The 9058-nt window shown below is 43.6% G+C and overlaps 1 long non-coding RNA gene across 1 annotated transcript; it reads right to left on the bottom strand.

Annotated features, from left to right (window-relative positions):
- Positions 1–691: 691 nt before the first annotated feature.
- LOC115081756 lies at positions 692–7271 on the bottom strand. Its single transcript, XR_003853869.1, has 3 exons — positions 7095–7271; positions 3362–3553; positions 692–1052 (listed from the first exon to the last, which is right to left on the bottom strand). It is a non-coding gene; the product is annotated as an uncharacterized LOC115081756 (long non-coding RNA).
- Between the last annotated feature and the right edge of the window lie 1787 nt (positions 7272–9058).

Below are 9058 nucleotides of genomic sequence, written 5' to 3'. Positions count from 1 at the left end.
ACTACTCTTCAGCTTCTTTCCAGCCCCGGACCTCCGCTACACCTGACTACTCTTCAGCTTCTCTCCAGCCCCGGCCCTCTGCTATGCCTGACTACTCTTCAGCTTCTCTCCAGCCCCGGACCTCCGCTACGCCTGACTATTCTTCAGCTTCTCTCCAGCCCAGGACCTGCATTGTCTGACCACGTCTGCCTTCGCCTGCCCCTGACCACTGCCTTCCCTGACCACGTCTGCTTGCTCCATATCGTGACTATTGCTTGGACTGACTATACCCACCTTCTCTGTGCCCTGATCCTTGCTTTGCATGACTACGCTACAGATACTCCTTCGTCCAGAGTTCTTTGTTACTAGCCACAACTACCATTCACAGCTGGCTCAGAATCCAGCCTGTCAGTGACGTCTCTTCTTGCCTATCCTTTGGACCTGGACTTTCAAGGCTTAGGCCTTCCTTTGCTCGGGTGCCTTCAATTCCCTATTGTTCCTTTGGCACCTGAGCCCTCGTACCAAATCCAGTCCAGGATAGAACTACACCATCTACCGACTGCTGTCTCTGGGCTGTATAGCTACTCACCTCTAGCTAACCTCGAGGCCCACCTAAGTCCTGCTGGCCCTGGCACCCAAAGGCTCAACCCAAGGGGAACAAGGGCTGGTATAGGTGAAGCTCCAGCTGCCTCTAGCTTCAGCCCACTCCACCTGCTGACGGTGGGGACCTGTAGGTCCTCACTACGGGTTGCATCAACCCCACCTCAGCCCAAGGGCTCACCTCCGATGCAACATTAGTATTTTCTTTAAATTTAAATAATAATGTACATATGGGCATACTCAATGTCTCTTAAATCATTGCTGGTATTTAAAAAATGCTTTTAAAAGATTCTTGTCTTTCAATATCTTGTTTGTTTTTGTAATTGCCAACAAAATGTTTTAAGGTAAGAGAAACACCTATCTTGAACTCATTTGCTTAAGCCAACACCGGATAGTTGTAAATCCCAATATTATTATCAATGCTGATGTGGCCGTTTTGTCTTGATTGCTGCATCAGAGCTTAAAGTTGTTTTCTGCAAAAGCAATGATCATAATCAACTTAATTCTCTATACATCAGTTTATGTAAAAAATCAAGCACTTTCTTTTTGGCATCCAACTCCGACACTAATTTTCATTCCCATTCCTTACATCTTTACTGACTTTTAAAGATGGCGACCTCTCTTAACATTTTTAAACTCTCGCATGGATTTCAAATTCATCAATTGAATTCATTTCCCAATCTTATGTCATCCTCATAAAATAATCCAGTGGCTTATAACCCTCAATATTAAATCAATGTATTCCATTCTATATTGTTGTTGTCCCCATTCTGTTTGTAATCTTAAAATCCATTTTTGTTCCAGTATATATAAACTTTCCAGTTACCCCCTCTTGAATGTTGTGAAACATGATCAATTTCAAACCATCTAAGGTCTCAAAAAGAATGTCCAATCGCATTGCAATATAGCATGATCGATGCATTTTCCTTCAGATTACGCACACAACTCCTGTATTCATTTAATCGTGTTCTCAAAGTTCTCTGTGTCTTTTCTACATAATACTTCTCATATGGACACTTAGTAATATACACTACATATGTGAATGTGCATGTGGTGAAATTCTTCAGTTTATTCACCCTATCTGTTTGTGGACACCTGAATTCCTTAATTTTTTAAGTTTGATCACAGGTTCCACAATGTCCACATTTGTAATGTCCATGCAATATACCCCGTTTTAATGAAACATTCTTTCCTTAACTCTTGGTAGCATTGCTGGGTACAATGTCTTTTGCAAATTTCTCAAATGTGAATAAACTATCCTGAAATCCATTTCTTACATTCCGGTTATCATTTGTGTGATACCCCAGTATTATTGCATACTTCTTGTTATTCTTACGGATAAAGGTGAATACCTAGTTACTCAGTTGACTGTCTCACTCTTTTCTTTTTTATTTCTGCTATTGAGCAATGCCTCTTGGTCGCTGGGCAATGCTCTCTTGAAGGCATGTTTGATGTACTTCATCGAATACCTTCGTTCACACAATCTCCCAATCAACTTCTGGGATTCTTGTTTATGTTGTTGAATACTGGAACAATTTTGTTTATACTTCAAGAACTTAGATACGGGTTAACTTCTCTTCAACTGCACCGGATGTGTGCTTTCATAGGACCCAAAAAACACAAAGGAAGGCGATCTATAAAAGCCGTCAGGATGAACAAAGGAATAGATGCCAATAGTCTTAAAAAAAACATGTTTGTCCGCACAAGTGGAGATCGATCCATGAATGCGTCCATAAGATATATTACTTTTGCTGGTCATATAATGGTATATATATCCCTCCATACACAAATTGTTTAATTTGTGAACTGAAGAGAATACACGTAAGCCCCTGAGGCAGCCGTCTTGATACGGCGAAACTCGGCCAGAGTCGGGCCACCTTGTGTCTCCACTTCAATAAAATAATATTTTTTTAAGACTATTGGCATCTATTCCTTTGTTCATCCTGTGTGCTTTCATAGTGCAGGAAAGTGTTCCTGTCCATTTGTTTTTGTGGAATACAGTTGTGGCAAGTCTTCCTTCCTTGGTTTTATATATCTGCAAATCCGGAAATGAAATATTGGTGAAATCATATTGTATTGTAAATTGGATCTTTTCTTCATAGGTGTTTATCCTTCTCCCAAAACTTAATAATTAATTTTCAGACCTCAAAACATGGCTATTTAAATGCGCCTATATCGAATCACAGTGACAGAAGAACTCAGCCTAACGTAGCACATTGTTATTTTGTACTTTTATTATTTAATCTTCCTATACTTTATTAATGGTAATATTTAATTTTAAGTATTTATGATTTTACAATGCTTCATTGATTATTGATTATCTTATTTTATTATGTGTTTTATGTATTGATCATTTTACTATTGTATTTTTCATGCTTTAATTTATTGTCACCGTTATGATGGTTTTACCAATATGACGGTATACAAATAAACAAACCTTAAACCTTAAACCTGTTATTTGGCTACTAAGAAGACAGTCACTAGTTCGGAAGAAGGGGATTTTGATACTTTAGCAGTAGTTTTGATATGGGTTTGGCAGTTGATTAGTTTGATTGTAAATATTACTACCCTTAACATAAGGCTTGGAGGTAGCCTGCATGGAGCAGCAGTTATTACCATAAGAAACTTGCCAGGCAGACTGGATGGACCATTTAGTCTTTTTTTTGCCATCATTACTATGTTACTATGTTATGAGTTAGATACTAGGCCTGTGGGTTTTATATATGCTTCATGACAGTGCTGGCCATTTTAAAGGGAACAGGCAAGGACAAAATCAATGTACCTGAGGGTATCATGATGTTCTAGGCAGATATAGGGTCCAGCTGAGTGGCAGGGCAATAGTGGGTCTGGTTATGGAAGCAGGAAAAAGGCAAACCATGTTGACATCTCCCTGATAGCAACCTCTGGCATCCTCCTGCCTTGTAAGCAGCCACTCCAACTACTTCCCATGTATCTTCTTCTTCAGATCTTCAATCTATACAGAGAAATAGGAATAAAATATTTTGTGTTGCGCTGCTGGTTCTGTGGTTTAAATGTTTTCAACTGAAGTCTTTAGTTGGTAGCATGGTTGTTTGTTTTCCCTTCATTAAGCTAGATGAGGTGTCCTGCCAAATGGCTAGAAAGATCACCAACACTATGAAACTTTTTGACCTGTTAAGGAACCTGGTCTCAGAAGGGAGCTAGCAGGCCAGTCCAGCCAGTCTGAAAACCTCATTCTGATGCATGATCAAAAAAGGGGAAAACTCTGGGTTTACAGATAGTACACAGCTGTGGGATGTAAGATTAACCGTATTACTGGCCCAATTTTCTCCTTTTGGGAAGAAGGACATTGTTGTGGTCTTCCCTAGGGGCCTGCAATAAAACCTGTAACAAGTCCCTAAGGATGTTCTTTCACTGATTGGTACCTTGACTATAAATATGATTTTTGGCTCAAGTCACCGCTTATTATCCTACCTTATGCTTTAACATTCAGTATAATAATTTAGACACACATGTACATTGATCATTTCATTAATGGTATATAAAACTGTAACAGCTTCCATATATGCCTATTGCCACTTATCCTAACAGATGGATATATTGGCCCCCCCCCCCTTGCATCCCCCCATAACTCTACACCATCCTAAAAGTCACCTATTTCTCCCTAACACACACCTAAAACCTCCACCCCTAATTGAACCCAAATGCCTTCCACATCTATCCATAACACTTCTCCTACCTCCAACCGCACCCTCTCCCACCACCCACAAAGTACTTATCCCTAGGGATGTGAATCGTTTTTCAACGATTAAAATTATCGTCCGATAATGTTAATATCGTCTTAAATCGTTATAGAACACAATACAATAGAAATTCTAACTATTTATCGTTAAAAATCGTTAAATCGTGTTAGTGCGCACTAACAGAAAATGATACAAATTGACACTTTCCAGGTCAGTAAAGATCAGTTAGGAATGAATATGTGTTCCTATTGGCTGGCTGCCCTCTTATCTATTGATGTTACCAAGGTTCCCACTGAGGTAATGGTTGGGGGGATGTGAAATGGAAACAGTTGGAAGCTTGACAAAAAAAGTAACGTGATGATCATCACTCATGTGACTAGAACTTGTTTGTTTATTATTTTTGTTAGCAGGCACGTGAAATGCTAGTGCATGTTGAATTTGCCAATCACTGCTAGTAATGCAGGGAAGGAGCTGTTTCAGCCTCACCATCCTCCCCCCCCCCTCACCCACACACCATTCACTGGCTGGGACATGGGGGAGGGGAGGAGTGAGGGTCAGGAAGCTCCCCCCTGTCTGTGAAGCCAGCCTCTCACTAGTAATGCAGGCGGGATAGGGCACTGCATGCAGGAAGATCACAACACCCCTGGTGTCAGGTTTAGGGCACTGTGTGCAGGAAGATCACAACACTCCTGGTATTAATAGGGATAGGGCACTGTGTGCAGGAAGATCATAACACCCCTGGTGTCAGGGTTAGGGCACTGTGTGCAGGAAGATCACAACACTCCTGGTATTAATAGGGATAGGGCACTGTGTGCAGGAAGATCACAACACCCCTGGTATTAATAGGGATAGGGCACTGTGTGCAGGAAGATCACAACACTCCTGGTATTAATAGGGATAGGGCACTGTGTGCAGGAAGATCACAACACCCCTGGTGTCAGGGTTAGGGCACTGTGTGCAGGAAGATCACAACACTCCTGGTATTAATAGGGATAGGGCACTGTGTGCAGGAAGATCACAACACCCCTGGTGTCAGGGTTAGGGCACTGTGTGCAGGAAGATCACAACACTCCTGGTATAGGATAGGGCACTGTGTGCAGGAAGATCACAACACCCCTGGTGTCAGGGTTAGGGCACTGTGTGCAGGAAGATCACAACACTCCTGGTATTAATAGGGATAGGGCACTGTGTGCAGGAAGATCACAACACTCCTGGTATTAATAGGGATAGGGCACTGTGTGCAGGAAGATCACAACACTCCTGGTATTAATAGGGATAGGGCACTGTGTGCAGGAAGATCACAACACCCCTGGTGCCAGGGATAGGGCACTGTGTACATGAAGATAACAACACCCCTGGTGCCAGGGTTAGGGCACTGTGTGCAGGAAGATCACAACACTCCTGGTATTAATAGGGATAGGGCACTGTGTGCAGGAAGATCACAACACCCCTGGTGTCAGGGTTAGGGCACTGTGTGCAGGAAGATCACAACACTCCTGGTATAGGATAGGGCACTGTGTGCAGGAAGATCACAACACCCCTGGTGTCAGGGTTAGGGCACTGTGTGCAGGAAGATCACAACACTCCTGGTATTAATAGGGATAGGGCACTGTGTGCAGGAAGATCACAACACTCCTGGTATTAATAGGGATAGGGCACTGTGTGCAAGAAGATCACAACACTCCTGGTATTAATAGGGATAGGGCATTGTGTGCAGGAAGATCACAACACTCCTGGTATTAATAGGGATAGGGCACTGTGTGCAGGAAGATCACAACACCCCTGGTGCCAGGGATAGGGCACTGTGTACATGAAGATAACAACACCCCTGGTGCCAGGGTTAGGGCACTGTGTGCAGGAAGATCACAACACTCCTGGTATCAGGGTTAGGGCACAAGTTCTAGTCACATTGACTGATCACATTACTTTTTTTGTCAAGCTACCAACTGTTTCCATTTCCCATCCCCCATATACTGTCAGTGGGAACCTTGGTAACATGAATAAATAAGAGGGCAGCCAATAGGAATACATATTCATTCCTAAACTGACCTTAACTGACCTGAAAGTGTCAAATTGTATCATTTTCAGTTAGTGCGCACTAACTGGGAGTTAGTGCGCACTAATCGGAAAAAACGATTTTTAACGATTTTTTAACTCAAAAATCGTGCCAAACACGATTTTCTTCTCCTGACAAACGATTTCGATCGTTAAGACGATAGGGCACACGATTCACATCCCTACTTATCCCAAGGGGGTAGGATACATCTCTTAAAATCTGCCTGGAGGTATCTTCAGATCCACCTCATATGCTGGCAGTTTCTGCACTCCCCTGGGCTGAGGAAAAAGAGCTTTTCATTTCTCACCGTCAGGGATGTCAGGTAAGTCACGTTTCTAATGGCTATCTTGCTGAGCTCATCTTGAAATGAACCAACCCTGGAGCAACCAGAAATGCATGCACATCGCCTAAAAAATGAGTACGTTTACGTGCATTGTGCACAGATATGTTTGTGTAGTCATTGCTACTTGTACGCAAAAATGCTTGCATATATGTAACCACTTTACCTATATACCTAACCATTTTACCTACATTATTTTATGTGCCTTGCTGTAAAGTGTTGTGATGGTATCCATCTTAACGATGGTATAGAAAAGATTTCAAATAAATAAATAAATAAACACTTGAATGCAAGGCCGGTGCAAGGGGATTTGGCACCCTAGGCAAGCCTTCTCCCTTGCGCCCCCCCCCCCCCCCGTGTCGTGCCACCACCCCCTGGTCTCGGCCCCAACTCCTACCTCATTCTCGATCACACCCGCCGACTGTGTGGTTTTCTGGGACACGAGCAGGTTGGACACTGCTCGTGGCCCACCAAATCTCCACTCCTCTTTGCCACCGCTTGTGGCCCCATATGGCTCGCACCCATTGTCGCACCAAGGGTCTCCGGCACCCGGGGGCCAATGCATTTGTATGCCTCTCCAGCATCCCCCCTTAATCCTTCTTGTACTAATGCTTAAGGTCACAGAAAATCAGTGGCGTCTCTAGAGTAAATATGAATTATAATATATCAATTAACAATACTTTATTTCATAACTTATTTAAGAATACAATTACAGATTACAACACATTATAATCACAGCTTAACATTCATTTAAATCATATAGATATTTACTAACACATCATTTAGGCACTCCTATATGCACACACCCATCCCTATTGCACTAATATTTCACCCCCTAAAAAATATATCACATTCATCCTTCCCATTAATACATCTACATTCACTACTTGCCCCTACACACGGGACCATTAAAATTAACACCCTCCCACTTAATACAGTTATCTGCAATCCCCCTAAAGATTTTTTATATATGATATACAATTAGATCTTATATGTATGTTAGCACCACAACTTTTACATATGTCAGCATAATAACAACCCTACAAAGACCCTTGTTTCGCCATATGTGGCTTCCTCAGGGGTTCATTCCTTCAATCTTCATACACTTGACAGAGTTGCTGAACAGTATAAGTCCCACGCAGTTCCAAATTCAATATTCACTCAGTACATTGTGCCCGGGTGCCAAATGTCTCTTTCTACACCTCCGATATCACTTTACCCACTTTTTTGGTATCGCTCTTTCACTATACTCCAATCCTCATCGGCAGAATATACTATTTATAATATCACAGTTATTCAGTCGTTCCATGCTGCTTCATGATTTTATCTGATAATGATTCATACATATGTCTCCAATACTATTCAAAACCTCCATAATCACCATCTCACATTCTCAAAAATGCCTTCACTCAACGTCTCCTCACAAACAGCTCGATCCAGTAAAGTTCAGTTGAAGATTTCTCGTCTGTAACGAGCTCGCTGCGCACAATTCGGACGCGTAAGGCAAACCAGCGATACAGTCTCCAATTTTGCGCATCCGTAGTGCTTCTTAAAACAGACGCGTAACCCTTCCCGCACCCGGCATGTAAATGAACGAATTAGCTGTATAATGAAGGAATTAGCTATTCCCCTCCGATACCGTAACGCGCGCTCAGGTTCTCTCATTAGTAACGCACTGTTTTGCCGCGGCCGTAACGTGTTAGTTTACCGCCTCCCCCTAGTAGGAGTTAGGACTGTGAGTCTAGTAATAAATCCATCGACACCGCTTAAGATACTCAAAAACAATAAAACACAATTTAAAAAAAAAGCGATACAGAGATGATCGAGAAAATGTAATGATGTGGGACACATAAAACCTGTCAGAAGAAAAAATAAAATTTTTAAATACCTGTCGGAGGGCCGCGTGGGTCCAGGCGGCCGACGTGGGTCCAGGCGGCGGGAGCCGGGTGGTCGCGTGTTAAATCTAGGCCGCGGGCGGGTGGGCGCCTGTTCTGGGCGGCGGCGGCGGCAGCGGCGGCGGGGGGACACGCGTTAGTTCGAGACGGCCGGCGGGCGGTCGCGTGTTAAATCTAGGCCGGGTCCGCACAGGCGCGCATTCACTGCCGGTGGGGGCTGCCTCTCCCGGCAGCCCCCACCGGCAGTGAATGAATGAATGCGCGCCTGTGCGACCCCTGCGATTGGGCGCTCAAGGCGTGACGTCACGGCATGTGACTGCCTTGAGCGCCGAATCGCAGGGGTCGCACAGGCGCGCATTCATTCACTGCCGGTGGGGGCTGCCGGGAGAGGCAGCCCCCACCGGCAGTGAATGAATTCATTCATCCAGGTGGAGGAGCCGGCTGCTTTCGCCACCGGCTCCTCCGC

The sequence above is a fragment of the Rhinatrema bivittatum genome, chromosome 1 (genome assembly GCF_901001135.1).
Source record: "Rhinatrema bivittatum chromosome 1, aRhiBiv1.1, whole genome shotgun sequence".
Taxonomy (NCBI): Eukaryota; Metazoa; Chordata; class Amphibia; order Gymnophiona; family Rhinatrematidae; genus Rhinatrema; species Rhinatrema bivittatum.
This window is presented reverse-complemented; position numbering and strand designations above follow the sequence as displayed.